General features: G+C 35.7%; 1 long non-coding RNA gene across 1 annotated transcript in view; it reads right to left on the bottom strand.

Moving 5' to 3' along the window:
* Window positions 1–9,131: 9,131 nt before the first annotated feature.
* The window catches only part of LOC115945916 (uncharacterized), a 39,207-nt gene continuing 21,850 nt past the window's right edge, over window positions 9,132–26,488 (bottom strand). The window contains exons 4-7 of the long non-coding RNA XR_004080104.2: window positions 26,184–26,412; window positions 16,242–16,359; window positions 15,250–15,324; window positions 9,132–9,779 (exon numbers count right to left, since the gene is read on the bottom strand). This is a non-coding gene — a long non-coding RNA (uncharacterized lncRNA). The remainder of the gene's footprint in view (window positions 9,780–15,249; window positions 15,325–16,241; window positions 16,360–26,183; window positions 26,413–26,488) is intronic.

Raw genomic sequence — 26,488 nt, 5'->3', positions numbered from 1 at the left:
TTTTCTCAACTGCTAAATTGACAATCTTAAAATAGTTATATCTTGCTAGCACTTGCCTATCGTTTCCTACTCCCTTTGTGATTAAAAAAATGTGCTTATAGAAAATAATTATTTCTGTTAATTCCATTCAAAAGAGTTTGTCGTAATTTTTTCTAGTGCTAGCATAATGTTTTTAGTCAAGTACTTTATCTACTAAAAATACAGTTCAGGAATCAATAAGTGTTCTCATAGAATTGGGTTCATTCAGAATATATTTTCATCCCATAAACGGGAGGAGACACTTTGAAAATGTATTTTGTGTCTGGTTTTGGGTTTTGGCTTTTTAAAAAAAATCTTGTTGTAAAATAGATTAGTTTGTTTGTTTGTTTGTTTGTTGGTTGGTTGGTTGGTTGAAATAAAGCAAACCAACAAAAATTGACTCCAAATAACTTCCTCAGTTCTTACTTTCATCAATACAGCCATATAGTCAGGGAAGGCAAGTCTTAGCAGAATTTAATTGCTACATTCTGACCCACATTATTTGAGTATATACAAACTGATTTTTTATTATATAGAAAGATCTTTAAGAAAAGGCAGATCTCTGTCTCTAGTCTGTCCTCTTTTCAAGTTTCATGTTCTGCTGCAGAATTTGGGACATCTCTGTGAAGTGGTTCTAAGTGTCCAACAGGACATAAAAAACATATTTCTTTCTGACATTGTTCTTATAAATGATTGAGCCTTTTTTGCCTTGAGAGTTGCCTTTAATTTGGGACACATGGCTTGCAAAATTTTCTATTAGTTGTTCAAGTTTTGCCAAACTAGTTGTAGCTAAACAAAAAAAAAAAGAGACTATTATAAATAATATTAAAATAATATGATTAGATGTAGCAACACTTGCCAAAGAAATTCATGATTACTTTAAAAGCCAGGCATACTTTCACCCAACACAATAACATGACCATTTAAGTGCTTCACCTGGGAGAAAATTCCCACTGTAATTTGTCTCTTGGGATGAAAAAGAGAGTGTATGAAGACTCCAATTACAGAGGAAGCTTTTTTCCTCCCCTGGATTAGTTTCATTTCAATCATCTTGAAGACATTCCTGTGTCTTGCAGGAATTGCAGGAATACTAACCATGTAAATTATATTTCCATGCTTCATGTGGCAGTTTCGCCTTTGGATAGTCACTATTCCATTTTCTAAGCAGCTGATGAATTTAAGCAGTTTACTGTATTCACTGAAGTGTGTCTGTAAGCAGAATTTGACCAACAAAATGGTCTTTTTCTACTCTGCAGCTTTGCTTACATCTGCTGGTGACAAGGTTGCTTGTTTTATTTCAGTGTTTTTATCTGTTCTACTCTCCACTAAGACCCTTCTTCCAAAATGGCTCCATGTTTCCAGGCATGTTTTAATAATTCATCACAAAAAGCTAAAGTAAACAAGATAAATAACAGTATGATCTATGTCTGCAGCTCAAAAGCAGAAAGCACAAATTATGTTTAACCACATAAATGTCGATCAGGCTCTCATCTCAATTAACAGGCAGGGAGTGGTATACTTGGTTAAAAAGCCACCTGATTTATCAGCACCTGACTTTTCATATGAAGCAATGGGTGGGGAAGGTTCACAAAACACATGGTAATTATTTAAAGGAATATTATTAAAAAATAAAAGGTGCATTCACCATTTTTCAAAAAAATATTGATATAAACTCAGCTAAACAGATCAGTTAACATCACCTCTGTTTCTCTAACATTGTATTTTTTTGGTTTTCTGTGAAGAAAAACCTCAATAGTTATTCAAGATGTTTGTTAAAACTGAGGTCTTTGCATGTTATTCAGGGTTCTTTGGACTATTTTAGTAAAACTGGCTGATAAAAGTGTACCTGACCATGCAGCTGCTTGATAGTTGACTTCTCTTTCTTCTTTGTCCTCTCTTCCTCTCTACTTGCTTCAAAGGCCCTACTCTTCCATCCCCTCAACTTCGCCAAATACTTGGCAAATTCCTACTTCTATAGCTGTCCCCACAGCTCCTAGCTTTTCGTCTAAACTTTGCTTGGTGAAATAGTCTATCCATTAATCATATTTCTAAATATTTCTCAAAATGTTGATAAACTATTCACAGTGTTCACTGTATGCTCTAGGGACAGCAAAGAGCTAAGCACCTCCACATACAGGGCAGCTGGGCAATGAAGCAAAATAATGGCAACGTGTAGAGGGAAAGAGGGTTTTTTTTGGATACTCACTGGGAAAAAGAGTGGAAGCTTATACTGTACATAATAGCATTAGCTTCTGTTCTGTGCCTTCTGTTCCAGCTTATGGATGAGAGAAGAGGATTAAGCAATCATAGGGGAGAGCAGGGAAATAAGGTTCACTGTTCAGATGCCAAGGAGCGAACTTTGGCTATGATGCAGATGCTCCAGGAGATGTGCCAGCAATGACCAATAGCCCCACAGATCTTTATGCTAGCTGGCTTTTCTAGCACTTTTCTTTTTTCTTGGAAATTTGCAGAAGCCATTTAATTCTCAACATTTTATCACAAAACTACTGCTATGTCCTAAAAGTTCTTTAACTTGGGTATTTGCGTCAGCAAGCCTGCATTCTGATAAGCTTTTGTTCTCCAAATTAAGCTTTTCCTTTGGCCCAGATACATTACTTGCACCTTTCTCTTCACTTCCTTTTTTTTTTTTTTTTTTTACTTTGCCTAATGCTAAGGTCTTATGAAGCGTCCCACTCATTTGTATTACAGATCATAATGTGAGTCACTGGTCTAAGATACAGAGATGATGAAATTGCTGGTTTTATGTGTTTTTAAATAGACTGATAGTATAGATAGCTCAAATGCTGTTCATTCACCAGCATTCTCGATCTCTTCACCAGCTACTTCACCAACTATAAGTCATGCAGAAAAATCTGTGATACCCATGGACTCTTCCACACTGATAATTAAGATGGTTTTATGTAATTGAAATAGTCCTAGGCACATCATTTAAACAAAATGAATTTGGACAACACCCAGAGGGGTTAACACAGTGTGAGTGCTTCCAACTATTTTTTTACACTTCAGTGATATTACTTGAGAGAGACAGCTATTTTTATCAATTAGTAACCACATAATGTACTATATAATCCATAGTGTAAAATAATGTAACTAATAAATACAATAAATGCTGAAGGAGGTATTTCAAAATACACTGTATCTGACAGCAGTTTATGTGAGTGTGTGTGTGTTACTTTTTCATTATCTTTTCTGTGATCTTTTTAGGACAAAAAATTGTTTGTTGCCATGTTAGAAGACCCATCCTCGTGTCTATTCTCCATCTGCAAAATGAAATCCACAAACCCACAAAAGGGCTTGTTACAGAGGAACAGAAGGGCATTGCATTTCTGGCAAATTATGATTGGTGGTGGAGTAAATCTTTACCTTTTATGCAGTAGCTAAATTATTTGCCTGATCTGTTTCAAATACTTAAGTGCTGCCTATGATGTATGCTATTGGGATTAGACAGCAGGTGTTTGCTTCAGGTAGTCATAAACTCTTTTAAAAGACTTTAAAATGCCAGTATCGGTTTAAAAAGTCTTGGTGGGAAGTTAGCTACTGTGGAGATTTTATAGAAATTTTCTATACAGTACTTTTCTTCAAAGAATTATATCTAATTTTCATTCATCTGTGACAGAAGATAGTCAACTGGATGCCTCCAAGATGCCTTCTGAAGCCCATGTGTACAGAAATTATGCTGTTACTCCCTGTGCCATTTTCAGGCCACTGCTGGCTTTGTCAGAATTATCATTTCCTGCATGCATGACATACCTGCCAAGAATTTTGCTTGAAGCAAAACCGTCTTGTACTTGTGTTTTTTCTTTTCTTCCCCTGACAAGCCTCTCCTAATTTTCTTCTTATGATTTCCATTGACCCTTCTCTGATCATTTTAATTTATTCTTTTTCCCTTGCTTCAAAAGGAAAGATTTTAGCTTTTAAACCATCTGAATAATCCCTAAGAGAATGAACGTGTTTTGTGTATGTAAATATCTAGATTTAATATAGAGATATTTAATTAAAAAAATTAAAAATAATCAGAGTTAATATAAACTGAATACATAAAATATAGCATATCTTTAGCTTTTTTTTTCCAGAATATAATGTATATTGCAGTTGTGAATACTTTTTAAAGCAATATTTAATTGTTATTTGTTAGTTCTATAAGGAACACAAATGCATTAATATATATATTAATTTATTCTAAAAGCTATGAAATATTCACAATGTTTTCAATACAACATTTTACATGAACAAGTGTCCCTTTTCTATATATGATGTTCCTAGAAAAGAAACATTTTCCTCTGGTCTTTCTTCCTACTGACTTAGCTGCAGTGAAATTATGGTAGAATAATTGACCAATTTTAATGCGCATTTTAGGGACAACATAGAATCACAGAAGAATTGAATGATTTGTGTTAGAAGGGACCTAAAGATCATCTAGTTCCAAACCCTCTGTGATGGACAGGAGACCTTCCACTAGACTAGGTTGCTCAAAGCCCTATCCAATGTGGCCTTGAACACTTCCAGGGGTGGGGCAGAAAAAACTTCTTTGGGCAACTTGTTCCAGTGTCTCACCACCCTCAGAGTAAAGAACTTCAACCTAATGTATAATCTAAATCTACCCTTTTTCAATTTAACGCCATCACCCCTTTTCCTACCCTCCATGTCATTGTAAAGAGACCCCCTCCAGCTTTCCTGTAGGCCCCCTTTGGGTACTGGAAGGCTGCTATAAGGTCTACACAGAGTCTTCCCTTCTCCAACTCACAGCCTGTTAGTTATAGGACAGGTGCTCCATCCCTCTGCTCACCTTTGTGGACTTCCCTGGACTTGCTCCAACAGATCCACATCCCTCTTGTGTTGGGGGCCCGACACCTGAATACATTACTTCAAGTGGGGCCTCACGAGAGCAGAGTAGAGGGACAAAATCACCTCCCTCAGCCTGATGGTCACTCTCTTTTTGATACAGCCCAGGACACACTTGGCTTTCTGTGCTGCGAGCGCACACTGAAGCTGGCTCATGTTGAGCTTCACATCAACCAGCACTCCTAAGTCCTCATCCTCAGGGCTGCTCTTAATCCATTCTCTGCCCATCTTGTATTTGTTCTTGGGTTGCCCCAACTCCAAGTGCAGGACCTTGCACTTGGCCTTGTTGAACTTCATGAGGTTGCATCAGCACCATAAAGGAACTGGAGGAAGACCTGATGTTATAAAATGTTGTATTGAATATGTCTAGGTAATACTCCTAGTTTATGATAGACCTTCTGAAGTTTTCTGTATTCTAGCAGCATACTGCTTTTTACAACACTTTTTTTTTACATCAAAGGGACATAAGAAAGAAGATCCTTTAGCCTTCTATAAAATAGGCAGAAGATATGTGTTTGAACTTTTTTGAAATTTGTAAAGAGCTTTGTTGGAACATGAGAAAGGAGTAAGGACTGTGGGAAATAGCCCTAATGTCTGGTGGGAATATCTTGTGCACTTCTGTAGTGATACTTCAGTCTGTTTCTTATTGTTTTAATCATCTCACACCAGGCAATGACTGAAGGTCTGCATCAATGTCTTAGCGTATTTACACTTTATTTTTAGAAGCCTAGTAAGAAAGACAGTGATGAAAAAAACAAGCAAAAAAAATAATAGATGTCTGTCCCAAGGTGTTAACAGGTCCTTTTCCTGAAAGTTAATTGGCCCAGAGAGATAGCAGAATGTGGCAACACTGTTTTACATGTAGACTGCTATACAGTGTGTAATTCTGCAAGAAATAGTAGTAAGAATATTTCACTCATTACTTTAACATTCCAGTGCAACAACATGGAGGGCTACAAAGAATGAAAGCTCGGTTTCATTCCAATCCAGACCCTCTATAATTCTATAAATTAAATTCAAAGAAACAGTGGAATATAACTGTCAGTTGATTGTATTGACTTGATACTACATGATACCAATTTTGTTTAACAATTTTTTGACCTTTTTTACTACATCAGAAGCTTTATTTTGGTTTTGAATTCCAGTTTTTCATTTGCTTTAAATGAATAGTATTTCTATAAACCAAACAAACACAAAAGCTGTCATATTAATTCCAGAAATTCACATACCTTACTCTGTAAACACTCTTTTTGGTGATCTGGTTTTCATTTTGCCTTCAAGATTTTGGTTCCTTGTTAATAGGACGATTAATGTATATCCTGCAGATCATAAAGTATTGTTGCTATCTTGAAGTCTGTATTGATTAATCTAGTTATAACTATGGGGCAGAGAGACTATAAACAGCAGCAATAACAATTCATGCTATTTTTGTAAATAATTTTTGATGGTTTACTTCGTAAAATCATCATTGATGTCCTTCACTTGCATTGCCTTTTCTTTGCAGGCAAGACAGAACTTGATGTGAAGTGTTGATTCAACACATCAAAAGTGTTGAATCACCTTTTCCAGATGCTTGTGTCTTTCATTGTCTGTAGTAGTGCCAGGATGACCGCTGAACTGGACATTTCATTTTTTAGTCATCCAAAGTCTGGTGAAATGTCTTCCAGGCACAGCATATAATTGGCATTAGCATGGCTGTTCAGAATTTTGGTGTCCAAGTTGGTCTGTCTTATGCAGTCCTGGAAAATTTGGCTACCAACACGAAATTTCCCCTGTTGGAAAGTGTCCAATCCAGTGGATATGAGTAAGGAGTGTGAATGAAGCAGATGAAGGCACACAGACCACACAGCTGGTCTCCTGGCCAGGCTGTTTTAGTCTGTGTCACATAGATGTTATTTATGTTAGGGAGCAATGCACACACAATTTAAGAGACATGTAAATTCTTTCTTTTTTTTTTCATTAAAAAAATATTTGGTTTTTGATGGTGATATTGATGAGGTGATTTTTATGAGGGCAATTTTTAAAGATCATGAAATCAACACTACACCAAAGTATTAACTTCTGTGGCAATTGTGGTAAGCAAAAATATTCATGACCATTTTTTTTTCATTTATGGTCGATTTCTTTCATGTTATAGCTTGCTTTCATTTTATGTAGATAGTGCCAAGCATGAAAGTCTATTACTAACATAGCAAAAATTGTTTCTCAATTTAGTACCCTCAAAAAGATTGATTTGGATGTGTCTGTGCATTTAAATTTTGTGAAAGGGAATAGTAACAATGTTTCTGATACTGAAATTAGTTTCAGAACAATTTTCAAGCACTTTTTAGAATGTTTTTTTATCATCTCTAATTATGCTTCTCCATTGCTTGGATAAAATGTCACGTAAGGTTTTATTATATGCATTTTTTCATGCTGTAAATCTTCGATTATTTTACTTGTTTATTTGATGGTCAGATTGTTGCACAAAGAAAGAGACATGAATTCTGGTCTATTTTACTATGTTTTTATTACTTTATCACATCAATTGCAAAGGGATAAATCTGCTCTATCGTTTTTTCAAAAGGTTAATGTGACCATTAATCTCTCTTGAATTTATGCTACATACTATCTTTTTTATTGCATATCCATTACAGAACCAATGCTTTATGAATTTGGTCAAAACCAAACAAATTATTTTTCCTCTTATTGTCCCCCAGACCCTTGCCTGCCCAGACACTTTAGTGTGACTGTTTTATTATAATCCCTTTAGCATTTTAACAAATTAGCTGGCAGATACAGTAAGAATGTCTAGATGATGGAGTAAATAGATAGGGATATTTCCTTCTTTGTCAGTTATAGTGTAAACTATGCTGTAGCAGTGAAGCTACTTCAATGGAAGCAAGTTTCAGTCTGGAGAATGGGCAGTTGATATTTCTTTAAATGCAGAAAAAGACAGTTTTCTTCATTAATAATGGTGTCTTGGAGGAAACAAAAGACTTTGCTGTGTGGCATTTTGGAAGGTCTCAAATACTAGAAACCCCCAGAGAAGGTTCTTTAGGGTGTATGGTCCAGTTTAATTTAGAACAGCCAGTTTTGTTTCCAAGACATGAAAAAGGCCGTGAATCATTTGAGATTATCCATTTCCCACACAGAAAAACTAAATAGGTGGTGAGAAGATTTGAAGCCACTCTGTAGTAATATAATGGGTCCCACCTGTAGAATAGCTGTTTACTGTAGAAGTGTATTTAGCGTAGCTTAGATCTTTATGGAAAAATCCTCAGTGAGTACTTAAGATGTGGTAAGAGATGAGGTCACAAGCAGAAAAAGAAAAAATTGTCCTCATGGAGCATCAAAGGAACTATAGCAAATTTAGAAGGGAAGACACCCTGCAAAGAGGTGAGTAATTGGTACAGATATATGCAAGTGTAATGCATGGTTGACTCACAGGTGTGACAGCTTTGGGGTGGAGTGATCTTTAATCAGGGCTATATGTGATAGCCCCATGTATGTGAGCTGTGCTGGGAGGACTTTGTGAGCAGCATGTCTGCTTTTCTATTTGTGTACAGCAGTAATCCTTTGGACCTCATCTGGCTCATTGTCAAACCATCACGGATGTTTTCTTATCTTACTTTCCAACAGCAGCGTTGTGCTTTAATCATCTACTCTGTAGACATGGCTTGTAACACTGACAGGAAAAAGCCTTATCTCGTCTTGCTTAGGTAACCATGGGGAATGGAAAGACAGATGAGTATATTGCTTTTTTTACAGCCCTTTCCCCCAAGTATTCTGTTTTTATTGAAGTATAAATAATACTTTGGTTTGCTTTGGCCACAAACATTTGGAAAGAAGACTCACAAATACTTAAATCTAGCCTAATATGTTTCAATATAGGTCAGACTTGTTAAAAAAGTGGGAGAATTGCAAATATTGAAATACTTAGCCCAGGAAGGAAACAGTAGAACAATAAGATTTATAACTGACAGATGGTACCAACCAAAAAATATTGTTCAGCTTTTCTGATTAGAAAGCTCAGCTGGCAAAGCATACTGAACAACCAGAGACAAGGTTAAATACAGTGTCTGCCACTCTGTTTTGGAAGGCACATCAGTAAGTGCTCTGGGTTGTTGGATTCGCTTGTCAGTTTAGAAAAAAACAAAACAAAACAGCCTAGAAAGTGCAGTATCTTTTACTGTAATCATAATTAAAGACAATTAAAAGATTCAGATATTAAAAGTTATCTTCTTAGCAAGAGCTATGTGTATGTCACTGAGCAAAAGATTCAAAACCTCAGGCTCCTTTACAAATTAAGCTTGTTATATTATCTTCCTTTCTATGTTAAAAATAGGAGGGATCATTCCTGTGCTTTTCTGCATTTTATTTCCTTTGCAAGCATGGTGATCATAATATGTCTGCTTATCCATAAGCACAAAAGGGAGGACATGCTGTCAGCATTTTCTGCTTAATTTATTCCAAAGAATGTCACAGGGATTAGAGACCTAAGTAAATGTATTCTATTATGAGTACACATTTCACAGCCTGCAAGGAAATACTAATTTTTCTTCAACTGCCTTCTCTTCTTGCTAGTCTTCCACAGTGGACTCAGTTATGACTAATTCTTCCTCTGAGCTACCTATTCATTGCCCTCTGTATTTAATTCAAAATCCCAGGGGTGGTTTAGAAAAGCTGGATCCAGAATTGTGCAAAATTCATCCTGGAAAAATTGAAAATAAATGGAAAAGTTATCTACCATCCAACACATTTTATTGTCTGAAGGGGTCGCTTTCTAATTTCAGAGTTGTTTTTATTTCTCTTTCTGAAGAATTCCTTAACCCCCAAATATATCTTTAGTTTCACTGTGTAGTGCAACAGGTCCAGACAATTGAATGCCTTTTCAAGTCTTCAGCAGATGCCCCAGTCTGCAAGGGAAATTTTAACAATAAAACATTAGGAAACAGTAATCAACTTCAAGCATACTTGACCTTTCAACAGCTTATCATTTTTATGCATTAAAGAGGAAAGATATTATTTATGGCAATCAGAGATCCCAATATGAGAAAATCCTAAGATTTCTTATCACCCTTACTAATCTTATTGGAATTAATTTTTTTAAAAAAGGCACTAAAAGCATCCCCCCTCTGAAAGAAGTGTAACCTGGCATTTGATGATGCTTTATGTCTTGGACTCTTCTTTGCAGAAGGCAAACATTTGGAAGAATGGGCAAGTAAATCGTAGAGCTTTCCAGTTAACTCAAGTTACTTGAAAATGAACTGCAAAAGGATGAAGATTTGCATATTGACTATGAAATGTTAAACATCAGGAAAACCACCACCAAAAAACCTCTCATTCTTAATGGTTAGTCTTTTTGGTGGTTTTCCTTACTTTCAATTTCCCCTCTAAATAAAAAGCTTTGATGAAGAAGAATGAGGGCACAGACTTGAAGATGCTATGTCTGATAGTGTAGCAATTAAGTTTTATCTTTATTAGAGTGACAGCCAGAAGAATGCACAGAACATCAGTTAACCATATGGCAAAAGTACCTCACAGATGTATTGTTCCTCACTGCAGAGAAAAGGCTATTGTAGAAGGAAGGTGAAAACTTTTTATCAACCTGTCAGCCAAAAAACCCAATTGTTTTCTTTTCTCACCTGAAAGCATTAGAGGAAGAGTATGCTTCTTTTTAAAACTAGGGAACTAACTCTGATACTGACTTTTTTATTATTAATTTTTTAATTTACTCTACTGTGGACATTCTGACCACTTCTAAAATTTGAAGCTGATTTTACAATTCAATAATGGAGAACACTTAATTTTTTTAATTGAACAAAAGAAGCTCTTAGTACAGGAAAAGTATTTCCAGAGCAGCTCTACTCACAGTGCTTTTGGATTGCTCTTGGAGATGTTATTTGGATGAAAGCTCCTGTCAGACTCGATAAAATGACTGACAAGGCCAAATTGGCATACATTAAAGAAAATGACAGGAGAAAAGCTTAATCATGCCTGTATCAATAGATTCAAGCTATTCTGGTGATCACACTGCCATCCTGTGTGTGTCAGTAAGGCTTTACTTTCATCTCCATAGAAGAAGTTACAAGGCAAAAAGACAATTGGTCTTGATTACATGCCAAGGAGAGGCCAAAGAGAAAAGTGGATCTTTCTTGGCACTGATGGGATAATGGTCATGTTAATACACACTGCTGTGTCCCACAAAACAGATGGGAAGATAGTATTAAAATGGAGAAATTAATTCTTTCACATGGAGAAAGCTTGGAAGTACACACCTTTGGTCTCTCAGTCTCTACTCCTGACTAACTTTGGTGAGAAAAATCATTAGTGGAAAGTGTGTAATAGTGTTGGATAAACAAATCCTGTCTGAGCAACCATCATATTACTCTAAGAAATGACTATACTATTGTCATGACTGATATTAAACACAAGTTGCGAATTAAGGGAAGGTTAGTCCAGCCCTTTTTCATAATTCCAAGTGGTTTCACTGAATGTTTGCCATGAAGAATTTGTGTTTCTTCATAGCCACAGTCTATGCTGGAAGCTGCAGAAACCCACTGCTGAGGTTTTCTGAATGGCACAGCTAACAAGCCTTTAGCTTCTTGGGTCAGTATTGGAAATACAAGGGTCTGTCTTGCAGGTAAAACTCCCTAGTGTCTATCTCTGTCATACTAAATTATGAAAATCCTAATATGTAGCATAGCCATGACAGCAGCTTTGCCCTGAGAAGATGAAGGCTGTCAACTACATTACAACACAGCTTTGGACACAGATTTTATTCCACTAACTACAACTGGCCACCCTTTGAGTATAGGTGGGTGTGCTCTAGAGATAAGTCATCTCCTTGAATATTGTTTCCCTGTATTCCTTCTTTTTTTTCAATATTTCTTGAGATCGTTATTAGAGAAGAATCATCTCTACAGGACCTCTGGTTTCTGCCAACCCTTTGCTAAACTTGTAGAAGAGGTGAAAATGCTGAAGAACTCTTCATTGCCTGTGCCTGAAAGAGAGAAGAATGCTTCTCTGTCACACATAACTGTATTTGAAGTTCTTAACTTTTGTTTCAGTCCTCCAGGTGGGACAGACAAAATGTCACAGGATTTCTTTATTTTTCTCAGTTTTGGTTTTTATGCCCAAATATTTCAAACAAAATGAGTGATTGGGTGAAGTGGGACTTCTGGCAGGAGGGGAGCAGGTGAGCATGCCTGTGAAGGGAAGTTTAGTACCTGGAGTCTTGCACAAGTAGGAGAGTAAACAATCACAGGTGGGAGTCAGGAGCTGGGGAGGCTGGGAGGTGCTGGGAAGAGGATATGGATAGACCTTTGAGCTTCTCACTGACAAGGACACTTCCTAGAGAGTAGGAAGAATTTTGGCATTGAGTATCCTGACTCCAAGGCAAGACCTAATCAGCAAGAAGTGGGTGAAAGAAGTATTTTGTTTGTTTGTTTTTATTTATACCTCAAATGTCTTTTTAAAAACCACTTTGCTCTCTACCAGGAAAATATCTAGGCAGATCTGCTTCAAAGCTCTGGGATCCTTTTGCAAACAGGCATAAAAAAAAGGGATTGCAAGCCAGGTAATACACTTTAACAGCTTTATTAGCTATGTGCTTTTTCTTTCATTTATACAGCTTTGTTTATGTAAGTATAAATCCAGCAAGAACAGCAGTTCTGCCACCATGTTGGGCAGATGTTTTTCTAATGATGGAGTAGCAGTGAAAACTCAATAGCCACAGATAGATCCTCGGAAATACAAGAGTTAAGATTATGGCCATCAGATAAAAATCTTGTATGTCTCCCTCTATAATTCTCACTTTGTAATATCCTAATGCACAGCAACATGGCCACAACAGCAGGCAAATACAGAAATTGCATTTATTTTAAGATGTGAGTCAAGATATTACCATATGGTACTGTAATCAAACAGGCCAGAAGAGGATTTGTCTCTTTCTCTAAACAACTGGGGGAATATTGGTGGGTTCCACCTTTTGCTTCTTTCAGTCCATTCTTGATTTCCTACCAGCTTTGGCTTTTTGAACATTTCTTTCCTTCAGGCTCTGTTCTAAATATGATTCTCCTTTTGTGTCTTCATTCTGTAGTTTCTTCCCACAGTAAAAGGCACTTCACACATTCAAGATGCGTGATCCCTCTTTTTTTATATTGTCATCACTGCTTTTTATTTACAACTTCTCCAGCTTCTCTTCCCATTTTATCAAATAATTCCCAGCTTACTAGCTAGTGTGGGACTTTCATAGTTTAGTTCTTCAGCATGTTGCTGTCATTTTATTTGGGCTTTTACTTATATTTATTCTTTTCTGTTATTTTTAACCTCATGTTATTTATAAAGCTGACTCCCTCTTATGGCATAGCAATGTCTTCACCTCTTTACTGTAAAACTGCATAATGTTTCTGCTTGATGGTGGCTACTGCAGCCTTTCTTACTGAGGCTTGTTTTTCTTTTTCCTATTCTACCTAATGCTCCTCATTTTCCATTCTCAGACCAGTCACCATATCTATTTGCAGCTTTTTCTTAATAATATCAAGGTTTGCCAAGGGATTTCTTAAGCTTGTTTAGTGCCACTAAAGTGTCCGCTGTGTTTGTGGATCACAATGCCACCCTTTAAAAAAGTCCAGAGCTGCTGTTGAAAACATATTTGACAGATATTATGGTATAAGGTATATGAAGTTATAAAAACTCAATTAATCTAAGATATAGGGGGGAAAAAAAGGCAAAAAAAACCCAAAACACCCCCCGACTCACAAATTCTTTACATGAAATATAAGTAAGTAGTGCTCTTTAGTACTACAGCCTCAGGCCTTATTAATATAGAACCAGCTATCAGAGATGACAGTCCCTGAAATGTCTATGTGTTAAACAGTAGCATGCATGACCTGGTTATTACTGACAACCTGAACTGAAGCAGGCTTACACAAACACAAGGTTTTACAATTAATGCTCAGTAGCATTAGGTTTTAAAAGTCTCAGTAGATGTTTCCTTTATGATGAGGATTTTCAGCAGAACTTGGGAATTATCAGGTTTTACATCAAAATTCAAGATCAAAGGGATTTGTTTGAGTTAGATTTTACCACTATGATATTTACTTAAATCTCAGTCCCATAGAGTCACTGTGAGTGTTAATAAGGACTTAAATGAAGTTCAGGTTTCACTCATGGCTCTTTTGCTTCCATTAACCTTAATCACAACTATTGAGCAATGGCAATGAGAAATCAATTACTTTTATTATAACAAGGTATTGTGTGAGAGGGACAGGGGCAGATCCTACCCCTTTGGTTTTATGCTTTCCCACATCTCTGAAGTTTATTTTTCATTTATAAAACCACAGATGGACTAACTTATGCAGATTCACAAAAACATGAAGCAGACTCAGAGTCGCTTTAAAGTGGTAGCCAGATCTACCTAACACATATCATGTTCAATGAATTAGCTAATAACGTAACTTAGTAGGTGGTAAATGAGCTAATAAAATATGTAATATAGTTCTATGTTGGAGTCCAAAGCAATTGTTAAAATAACATTTACCATTATGTTTGTAGTAATTTGTATAAGCTGCCTGGCAGGAGGTGAGTGTGTTTTACTATTAAAAAAATTACAACAGAAACAAGCTCATTATTTGTATCTGGGACAAAAGAAGGTCTGTGAATTTATCCCACAAAATGTGTTGCATGAAGAACTGGCTAAGCATAGAGGTCAGCACTGGGTATTAAAATTTAAAGCCCAAGAATTCATCCAGTGAGTCTACAGGGACTGGAATAATTATCATATTAGCCAAAAAAAAAAATTAAAAAAAAAGTGTGCCACTGTATACTCAGGAAAAGTCATAAAATTACTTATATAATGTTGTTTTGAGTAATTTTTGCTGATCCCACAGAAATATAGAACAAATGAGAATTGAAAGCAAATCCTAACTGAGAAACCTAACACAAAGAACTATCTCTCCTAACTGCAAATTCTACAGGAATTGCTTTGAAATATATATCTAAAAAAATGTGTAATGAAATGATCATGCTGGGCTTTATTCTGCACCACTGGCTTTAATGGGATTTTCCTGAGCAGTAAATGCAGGATTCAGCTTTGTTTAGTGGCAGTGCCACTCGGTGCCAATCACACAGCTAGTCAGACAGACCTGGGAGTAGAAACTATGTACTGAGTTGAAACACTCGTCTAAATGGGGAAAAAATATTCACAAGACTTTTTTTTACCCAGTATATTAACTAGAAATACTCTTTTGAACAAAGGTTCATGTAAGTTATTTAATTGAACCCACCTTGACTATTAATGCTTGGGGATACCTTCTCAGGAAGACATGTATAGAAATGTTTAAATCTATACCCATTCAAAACAGCGTTTAAACATGCACTAACCTTTGAGCTGAGTAACTCCCTGTGTAAGTGCTCTCTTCTGCAATCTTTATACTACAGACCACTTCAGGTAGGTTTCTGGGGGGACGGAGGAGTGAAATGTGTAATAATGTTTCAAAAATGAGTCAGCAGTTGTCTTACTATCTGGAAATTATAATCAGGTATACTACTGTAGATGATTCTGTTTAGGTTGTTCACGTTATCGCAATAATTTACTGGTTTAGAGATGTCAGTGGGTTTCTGGAGTCCCAGTCTATGGTTAAATCAATGTTAGAGAAAGTGTAATTCAAAAACTTATATAAACCACCAGACTTCATGTAAACCCCAATATGCAGATTTTCATGATTTACATGCCACTTTAATTCTTGATTTTTTTTATATTCTGTTGAAGAATAAATATTGATTACTGGGAATTTTTCCGTAATTGCAAATCATAAATACACAAAACATCAGAAATCATCTAATAAAGTGTGTCTCCTCAGAAACTGCATAATTTGGGAGTATTTGAATTGGAATATTGGAAATATTCTTAGCTGAAAAACTGAGGTTGAAACTGATCTTTGAAATAGCTTTAGTGCAAAACAATGTAAGGGTATTCTACTGAGGAACAAGCAAACATAATGGTATTGAGAACCTAATTAAGGTTGTAAATACTGTTACAAAAAGAACTTGTTTCCATTCCTTCCATAAGTAAAGACCTCTCATTTGCAGAAAAGTATTTTCAATAAAAGAACATAGTAAAACCATTGGTTAGTTTTTATTTGACTCCTATTTCCTCTCAGTATAATAAATCTTGTTTCTTTTTTATGGCTACGATGACAGGAACCTTTTAAGATGTAAGTGCTGTGTATCTTTATATAACCTTCATGTAATAATTTCATAATACTCTTGTAGAAGAATAATTACATAATTTATGAAAAATATATCGAGGTCATTTGATAATACAACTGGTTATTACTGTAAGAATATGGATATCAACTGGAGAAAGTAATTACCTGGCAAGGTTTAATCAAATTGCTTCCAAGTACAGCAAACTCAGAGCATTCTTTCCAGAGGATTCTAACACTGTTTCAGAAGTTGAGAGGATTGGTGTAAGAATCCAGTAGTTTGTTTCTTGAAATGAAAGAAAAATAAGCACTTATTAAACTCAAACAAAATGTAAAAGCTTACACAGAAAATTAAATGAGTAAAAAATATAGCTACTACTGAAAAGAAAAACTAAATTACTCCAAAAGACTAATTGTAAAAAACCTAGTTAAAGTTGACATGTGCTACTGAGGTTGTAGTATGCTATAGAAAACAATTCCTATGAAACATCAAGTCATTCAGTGGTCACATATGCTTAGAAGGGAGGCATAAGTTAAGATTTGGTGAAAAGGAAGGAACAGAGAAATTTAATTCAGATTTGGGACTGTTGCTGTTCAATAATTTGCTTATTTCAAGGCAATTTCCTATGTGCTTTTGCTAGGAAACTGACAAGTGCTGAGCGTTTTTTTTAGGAATTATTTATAGGTTACAGCCACTAGTCCTCTTATAAGACATGCAGAGTATCTAGCTCGTGTAAGGCAGAGTTAACTAACTTACAGGATGTTTACCTATTTTATTTCTTGCTTTAGCTACTTTTAGTGATCAATTATAAAGGAGGCAAGATAGTTAGGTTCAGCCTTCTCCAGGGCAGGCACTTCTGTGTTTTTTGAAGTCTTTTAATCCAAGTTGTGAAAGAGCCCTTCAATTTTGTTTTCTGCTGTCTATTCTGTTTAAATTTTCTCTAACATGATAATAGTGACAGTGATAATGTTGATCATTATGGCTAGTTTACTTGTTTCAACTATCATAGCCCTTGGGCTGGGCAAAGGTAATAAAAATTGTGGAGTTACCACTTGGTAACTACTTCCACAGATAGAGTAAATAAGAACTTAACCCCACCTTTTCTAAAAAATGAAAGTAGCTGGCTTTAAGATAAAATTATTTTACATTTAACAACAGATACACATTAAACCCAGTTGCTATTATCAGTGACAGGATGCTCATCAAAGAGAAAGAAAGATACATTTCTAGGGATTTTCTCATTTTAAAAAAAATCCTAGAATCCTTTGCTTAGCTGGATAGACAGAACAGCAATTAAGAGAGGAGGAAGTCTGTGCCAATAGAAATGGAATGATTGAAGGTAATTTCTGATGACAAGGAAAAAGGAGTTGTTTCTTATTGTTTCAGTCTATTAAAATCACACCGGAAAAGTACTTTGGACTATTGTGAAGGAAATACTTCACTAGCGGAGCATGAATGGCAGAAAATAGGCAAAAGGATTTAAATGGTTTTATGAGTTTCTAATTAAATAAAATTAAAATTGAAAGGAGAATTACTTTTTTATTTTTTATTATTGTTTTATTTATTTACCAACTACAGTAGAGATTTAGACATGTGAATGAACTAAAAAGTAACCTTTAATGACAAGGAAAGATAGTGCCTTCTACTTACTGACATAGCTAGATCAATGTTTGATTAGTTCACAGATGGTAATTGAATTAAAGCTTGAAAGTAGAATGTATAGAGTATTGATTTTTCCTCTTGACTAATCAAGAAGCAACAGTTTAGGTGCTGAGAGAGAAAAAAAAGGTTGCCAGAAAATATAATTGCTACTAAAACACACGTTGTAAGGCAATGACAAAATCAATAAAAGACTGATATCATGCAAATCTGGGTACTTCTAATTACTCAAAATTATACAGACTAAATTCTGTATTGGATTTATACCATGTATAACCCCATTGGTTTCAGCATGAAATTTGGTCCAGTACCTACAGAACACTACTCTTTTTTGTTTTCCTTTCTTACCACTAGCCTTCTCCTGCTGAAATCAATAGCAAAACTCATATTAAATCTCAATAATGTATGATCATAGAATATTGCTACTCAGGGAGACATTTGTATGAAAAATGGGAGAAATCAATTCTCCATTGGTAATAATGGCAGATATATTGATGAGGCTGTTGCTTTGCTACATTGGTTGCCTGTTTTTAATCCAATTTTTTAAAAATGGCAGTTACATACAAAGGCTTATGATAAGGAAGAGGACTTGAATAAAGAATCCAGGAAAGCTATATCTCTGTGTTCTTAACTTCAGCTATATGAGTAAAGTCAGTAGAAGTCGATGGTTCAAGTGTAAAGCTACGAATGTGTACAAAGAATTTTTCTTGGCCAGTTAAAGCATATACAATATGAAACTATTTTTTGCAGATGTCCTTTTTCTCCAAGACACTGTGGATTTGTAAAGATGTGTAGATATTGGAGGACCAGCCTATCATCCCTGCTTCTCTGAACAGGATACATTGTATTTTAATATTTTTTTACTGCCCCACAGAGCTCTCATATGTAACTATGTAGTGAGAATCAGACAATAGTTGAAATGTGGTTTTGTGGTCCCAAGCCGCCTTTCAAAATCTGTTCAATATGAGGATTTTGTATTGCTCCCTGTATTGCTCTTTGGGTGCAATTGTTGAGCTTTGTAGTTGAGTGACATTTAGAGATGAATACTTTTAATGTTTCCACATAGTGTACTTCACTTCCCTATTGAAACTATAAAGACACTCCTTCATTATGCTTTAACATATAATCATTACCAAAAAGGGCTGCATTTAAACACAAGTACTTTCAAAACCCAAAGCTTCAGATATAATTTTCTGAGGCTTCAATGACTGAATGAAAGTATGCCTACCTATTATGCCAACTGTCCCATTAGAGATAGGATAGCTATTTTCAGTCTCAGTGGTTAACATAGTGTGACATCTACAGATGGATGGGAATTGAAGCTGGTTCTATGTTAGAGGATACTATCTGATAATTTAGGATATACATCTATATGCATATGCACTTAACTTTGATGATATGCAGGTGTGAATTGAATTCTGTCAATTTGGCAAATTTTTATTGTGACATAGAAATATTTTAAATCTATCTTGGTTATTAAAATAGTAATTTCCTCTAGACAGTATCCTGCTTCCTCTCATTAACCTGCTGAATAGTAGCCATGTTACTTGCATACCTCTTGCTTTATCCTTAAATGGAAGCAGCGTGTGCTGGAAGCCTCCAGTTTCTGAATAAGAGCTTACAAGTTGGAAGACAAAATTTTTTTCCCCATGTATGGAGAAATTAACATTTCCATAATGGCCATACAAAATGAGAGACATGGGTTCTGGCTACTTTAAAATGAGCTCTTTTGTGGGATTAAGAAATATGTTAGTCATTTATATAAATTGACACAGAAATTTAGTGATCTCAGAAGTATTTGGTTGAAAAAGCTGCAGATCTTGCCCAGGCAGATGATTTCATATACCCAGCCTGGTAGCAGAAGGTAACATTGGTAATTGAAGACTATACCTTCTTAGATAAGAGATTCAAAGAGGGTAACTAGGGGGACTGGTGGAAGTAAAATACAGAGTTCAGAAGTGAGAGGTAGAGGCAGCTTGATAAATGCATCCCTCTCTGAAGAGAATCCTGGGGAGGGGAGAAGATACATAAGGTTTAACTTGGGGAACTTAGGAGTGAGTTGCTTTGAGGAAAAAATCATGCAAAGAACAGGGATTGGTTCAGATGGAGAAATTCCTCTTTGGATTGGTCTTGGTAAAGTTATATTTGTGAGACTAGTGGTTACTGTTACCTGTTAGGTGAGGTTCAGCGATTTTCTGGCTGAAAATCCTCAGTGTCTTTCATGTAAGTGGTCTGACCTCCAGGCTAGGCAGAAAGGTTTAGTTTTGTGAACTACTTACTGAGGAGGGCACTCTTTGCAGTACTTTGATTTCTTTTTTTTTTTTACTACTAATATGTATGGAAATTCTGACACGTTTGTAATGTAAGAGTTATTGACTGAAATAAGAAAACAACAATATTTTTTTAGTTTTTCTTAATAAAAACCTGGCATTTTCCTTTTTTATTAATTTGGTTAGGGTTAAGATATTAAAACATTAGGATAAAAATGTATCAAAGGCCAGTTACATGTCAGAAGTAGTTTCTGCTCACAAACAGTTCTTTTATGAAAATGATTTGTTGAGAATATTTGGTGAATATATACATTGAAAAAGGATGAGCTTTCTGCAAAATCACTATTCTAAATGTATTATTTTATGTGTACAATACAGTATACAGATATAGATGTTTTATATACTATAGACTCAAGTTGTGCCATGGGAGGTTTAGAATGGATATTAAGAAAAATTTCTTCACTGGAAGAGTATTTAGGCATTGGAACAGGCTCCTCAGGGAAGAGGTGGAATCACTGTCCCTGGAAGTTTTCAAAAACCATGTAGCTGAGGCCCTTAGTGACATGGTTTAGTGGTGGACCTGGCAGTCCCGGGGTAACAGTTGAATTTTATGGTCTTGAAAGTCTTTTCTGACTTGGTAGGTTCTATGATTCTATGATTATTCCAATAGCTAATTTTTATCATTGTGAAAAATGTTCCTTTTCTGTCTAGTTGGAATCTCCCTAGGACTAACTTGTGCCCATTACCCCTCATCTTTTCCATGGGACTCCTTGTAAAAGAGGATCTCAGTCTTTACAGCCAGCCTAGAAATACTGGAACACAGCGATAAGGTCTTCCCTGAGCCTTCTTTTCTCTAGGCTGGAAACTCAGATTTGGCATCTGAGCTTACTTGAATGGAAGCTGCCAAGTAAGTGCTCATCCCTCTTGACTGTAAGTCTCTTGCCCTTTGATCTAAATATGGATTCAGAAACCTAACTGTTATCCACCATTTGTAAAGGTTGTCCTGCCTAGGGGTTGATTTGGGATCCTATCTCTTAGTGGTAATTAGTGTAGTAAGTGTTGTGAATGAAACTTCTTTAACTAAAATAAGTTTATACTTTGATATATATGCTTTGAATATATATATATATATATATATACATACTCTGCTCACTTTTAGCTTCATCCTAGTATCTCATTCGTATTTCTCCTTTTAACCACCTAATGGGCTAAGGTTTTGTCTATAACTGTTCCCAGATCTCTTCTTGGGTCAATGCCCTGATGTTTGTTTTCCACTTAGCAGCTATACACAGTCTCTTTCTTTGACCCAAACTCATTAGTCCACATTTATCTGCATTTGTCATCCACCAGCCAGGTGCATTTATTTGCATCATTGTGTGTAGCATTGGTTTTCATTTGCTGTTCTTCTCAAGCACTGCTAATAGAGTAGTAGGAAATAATCCATGATCTCACCAAATCACTCTTTCCTTTTATTGTTTTCAAGAAAAGAAACACCGAGATTTTTCTGCCCAACTTACACAGTTATTTATAACAATTTGGACAGATATTGTCAAATCACAAAATGTTCATTAATTACTGCATGTCCATTAATTATCAACTATAAATAGTTGTTCACCACGAATCTGTAGAGAATACATTGTCCTGTCAGAGGGGACAATGCTTTTCTTTAGAATCATAGAATCATAGAATAGTTAGGGTTGGAAAGGACCTTAAGATCATCTAGTTCCAACCCCCCTGCCATGGGCAGGGACACCTCATACTAAACCATATCACCCAAAGCTTCATCCAACCTGGCCTTGAAGACCACCAGCAATGGAGTATTCACAGCTTCCTTGGACCACCCATTCCAGTACCTCACCACCCTCACAGTAAAGAATTTCTTCATTATATCCAATCTAAACCTCTGCTGTTTAAGTTTGAACCTGTCACCCTTGTCTTATCACTACAGTCCCTAATGAATAGTCCCTCCCCAGCATCCCTATAGGCCCCCTTCTGGATACTGGAAGGCTGCTATGAGGTCTCCACGCAGCCTTCTCCAGGCTAAACAGCCCCAACTTTCTCAGCCTGTCTTCATATGAAAGGTGCTCCAGTCCCCTGACCATCCTCATGGCCCTCCTCTGGACTTGTTCTAACAGTTCCATGTCCTTTTTATGTTGAGGACACCAGAACTGCACCCAGTACTCCAAGTGTCCATATATACCTATATATTATGCCCTTATATGCCTTCAAAGTACATAGTTAAAGTTTGACTAGGTTTTTTTGGCACACATGACAGCTACATAATTATGAGGGGTGTCTGGCCAACTTGACTGTTCAGGTGGGGTGTTACTGGCCTACCAGGGAAACATGCCATTGAAAGTGAGATAGATATAAAGTATTCTGAGAAAATGCAGAGCATTCTGATAAAGCCCATAACATTCAGCTGCCCCTCATTTTAAAAATTTAGAACAATTTTATAAGTGTTTAAATGCACCCAGTAAATTATGTGTTATAGGTATCTAGCAGTTACAGTTTAAACAACACATGTCAATCAAGAGAAAAAAAAAAAGCTAAAGTTGCATAATTTACAAGTATCATTTATGCTAAAAAATCAGTGAGATAAAAGACACCCCCTCCCATATGGTTTTCCTTTTGTAAAGGAAAAAACCTAACCAACCAAGCAACAAACAAAAGCCAATACTGCTGCAATACATAAGGATACCATAAACGATTGGCAGGTTTTCTAATGCTTCTGGCTGTGTGCAAAGGAATGTCTTTTTACTGTATCTCGACAGTTATAAGTTAGAACTTAAAAACCAGTAACACCATCAACTTTTGGAAGACATGCTGTGTTTTGTTCTTTGAAAGGAAATTAACTTTTTTTTTAAGTATTTTTTAAACAGATTGGAAAGTCTTGCTGCTGGTGACTTCTACCATCAACTACATAATCTGTGAAGATCCATGCTGATGCAAAGCTCATAAAATGCAATGTTGAATGAGAAAGAAAGATTTTAATTCTGAAAAATCTCTTTAAAGCTGAAGTAAAAATTTCACATGGTAGTTTAAGGAAAAAAGACATTATTTAAACAGTAACTCACAAAAAACATAGCAGGACTCATTATCAGTTAGTTACAAGGCTGCTAATCCTCCTTCGGGAAGCCTAACAAAACATGTGAAAGTTATGCTGATTTGTCACATTCTGTCCATGTCTCTTCTTTGACCTTTATTACTTTTAGTACAAATGCTAGCATCTCAGTGATGTTTTCAATTACTACTGTATTTTAAAACCTTATTTACTAAAGAAGCATAAAGATTTTCTCATGAAAACAAAGTGTTTCTTCTGAACATATGACCTCTTCTGAACAATTTCTTCTCTGTTTTACTGTAAAATTATTTTCACAGTATCAGTTTAATTGTAACTGCACAGAAATAGAAGATTATGCTTTCAGGAAAAGAAAATAAATGGAAGAAAGTAAGCTTTGCATAGGTGTGCTTCAGGACAGCCTTAGTTTTAGTATTTGTGTTAAAATAGTTCATATCAAAATTATAGCAAGAGAGTTGGCACATTCTTAATGTTAACTTTAAAGTCCATGCTACAAGTGCATTAGGAAAAAATGTAGACATGCACTGTAGACATATGGACATATCTTGTATTTGCAGACCACTACAGATCCCGTCAATCTTTCTTGTGCTTTTGTGGCAGAAAAATGGGCAACCATTGTGAAATGGTGTCAGTTTATATCCAGCTGAGAGGGAACAAAATCCCTTTAGCATAAAGCTAGAGAGAAATCCACAAGCTTCCTGTTTTGTAAAGCTTTGTAAAGATGACTGCTAACTGGAGGAAAAAGTATCTTTTGTACTGTTATTTATATAGACTACTAGAGATTTTGTGTCTTTTTTATACAACCATTATTTTTAATTGTTGTTTTTTATTCATTCCTAAAACAATTGTCATTCCATTACAAAGAAGAAATTGGCACAATGTGACTGAGGGAAATAATCAGACACCTCAAATATCAGTAACTCTATTTCATGTAACTCCTTCAGTGCACTTGCTTATCTGATGGTGACTGGGTTTCTCTCATGAGCAGAACTGTATCCCTATGCATTTCTGTACATTCTGCTTCTCAGATGCATGGACAGAAATGTGTGAATACTCTCTGGCCACATATGTGGATGTTTATTTCTTTACTAGATGCCTGCTAATACATTACTTCATTGTTCATTTTTTATACCCATTTTCCAACAGTGTAATTCAATTGAATCATATTTTACTGCTTGACAAGGTATAGAACTTTAAATCAGATACCGCCTGTGCTAGAAACACAATCTGTCCTATATAAAGGTTTTTGTGTTTAGGCTTCTATTCTTGTTTATTGTTGCACTCTGCTCAGTCTGATCAAATCACCACCACACAAATTACCAATTGTATTTAAATGTGCTTTCCTACTGTATTATACTGTCTAAAGTGTCGCTTTTTGGTGGTTTAATAATAATAGTAATAAAAGATTGTTTAGGGTTTTTAATTTCTGCTTTTTCTCTTTCTCACAAGGAGGAAAGTCCTAACCTCCTTTGCCAGGGCCTGACCCTCAGCTGATGATACTCTGAACTCAATTGTTTTGGAAAATTGTATATTGGGGTTGGATGATTGGGGCTGGAACTAGATGTTCTTTAGGTCCTTTCCAACCCTAACCAGTCTATGAATCTATAAAGCAGTGTTTCTGATTCTGTAGTTATTCCATCCTTAGTGAAGTCTGACCTGTAAGATTTATGCAGCAATCACAAGCAGACATGGTAACTAAGTAAATCTGGAGATAGAAAATTCACCTCTCACTAGAGAAAAATGGACAGATACTCAGCTGTAAAAAGAGCATATGAAAGTTATCTAAAACTTGAAACATGTTAAAGTCAGATGGTTTCTAAATCAGTCTTGCAAAACCCACCTGTAGGTTTTGAGCATTCTATGCTATAAATGAGAAAAACAGTTATGTAAATGAATGAATTGAGAAGAGGAAGAGTGCTGTTCCGAAACATTCTAAGGACATTTTTCCTGCTGAATGAAAAAGAAAATAAACACAGTAGTTCCAAAAATCATGTAAAGCAATAGAAAGACTCTTGGCACATAGATAAGGTCTGCATCGACTGAAGATCCATGAAAAATGAGACGTGATCATTACAAAAAAGTGCAGATTGCTCAAGGAAAAACAACTCTGTAAGTTGTTATGACCCTCATTACTGTGTTATCCTTGCATAAGCCCTCCATTACAAGCTGAATGCTAGGTTCTCTTTCTTTGCTCATATATTCCAAGCATATTGATGGTTTCTTTAGAAAATTCCTTCATCAGCCTTGAATATTAGGACCAATTTTCTATTTCTTTGTTCACATCAAAGCCCTTCAAATTCTGTATTATGCATTTTTGCTTGCATACTGTAATTGTATAAATAATTTCCTAGGGAAAAAGCTGAAGTATAATTTAAAGAGTTTATTTAAGCAAGCATTTTAATATTTACAATACATTTAATCTAGAATGCAGTTAGATCCAAGCATCTCTGATAAAGCGATATTGATTTGTTCAACTGCCCTGAGCAAAATGGATAGTATAATTTCTTTTGTTGATTAGTAAATGCTCTAGCTCTGTTGGCTTTATTTTTTAAGTGGTTGACAGAACGTTTTGGGGAAACAGACAATGAATTATCTTTGGAGAATTGCAGCATTAATTTAAATTTGTTTTAATTTATTTTGATGTTATGTTTAGAACTATGATCATTGCAAAGATTTATACTTTTACAGAGCGCAGTGATGAAATTTCAAAAAAATGCATTTCATAGTTCCCTTTACAGAATATGAAAATTATTTTAGAAAGAAGTAACAACTGCAAATTACACACAGTGACATCTATAATATTCATGTGAAAAATGTGAAAGCAAATGTGAAATTTATGAAAAACTCCAATCATTCATTTGTTTCTCAAAACTGAATGAAATAATAAAATTGCTGCTGGAACATTCTCAGCAGGCTTCAAATGTTCTTTTCAATTATATGAGCACCATTCACCATCTGTCAGCTCCCATATCTGGTCATTTATCTATATGATGACTCACTGCAGGGTGCTATAAGTATCACCATTACTTTATTTAATGAGTACCCTATTTGCACCCGTCTTGACAGCTTGTGTCCATATCCATTCATTGTCAGCTTACCATCAACATAGTAAGAAAGGCATCTCTGTCTGCTGCCTCATGACAGCCTGCTGCCTTCGGTTACATCTATTCTGCATCCATACTGACACTGCCGAGTCCATTCTCATTGTAGCACCATTAGCCACAAAGCTACTTCAGTCCACACTGTCACAGAATTTCTCCTAAAGGATAAATGGAAACTTGCCTGGGGAATGTCACATCACTTTTGACCTTGAGAGAAGACAATTATCTGTAAAGGGAGAGTGAAAAGGAAATACTGATTCACTTAGATCCTCTCCATGGAAAACAGAAAGTTTCGGGTGCAA

This window comes from Melopsittacus undulatus, chromosome 7 (assembly GCF_012275295.1).
Source record: "Melopsittacus undulatus isolate bMelUnd1 chromosome 7, bMelUnd1.mat.Z, whole genome shotgun sequence".
Lineage (NCBI taxonomy): Eukaryota > Metazoa > Chordata > Aves > Psittaciformes > Psittaculidae > Melopsittacus > Melopsittacus undulatus.
The sequence above is the reverse complement of the archived record's forward strand: the minus strand, read 5'-3'. Positions and strand labels throughout refer to the sequence as shown.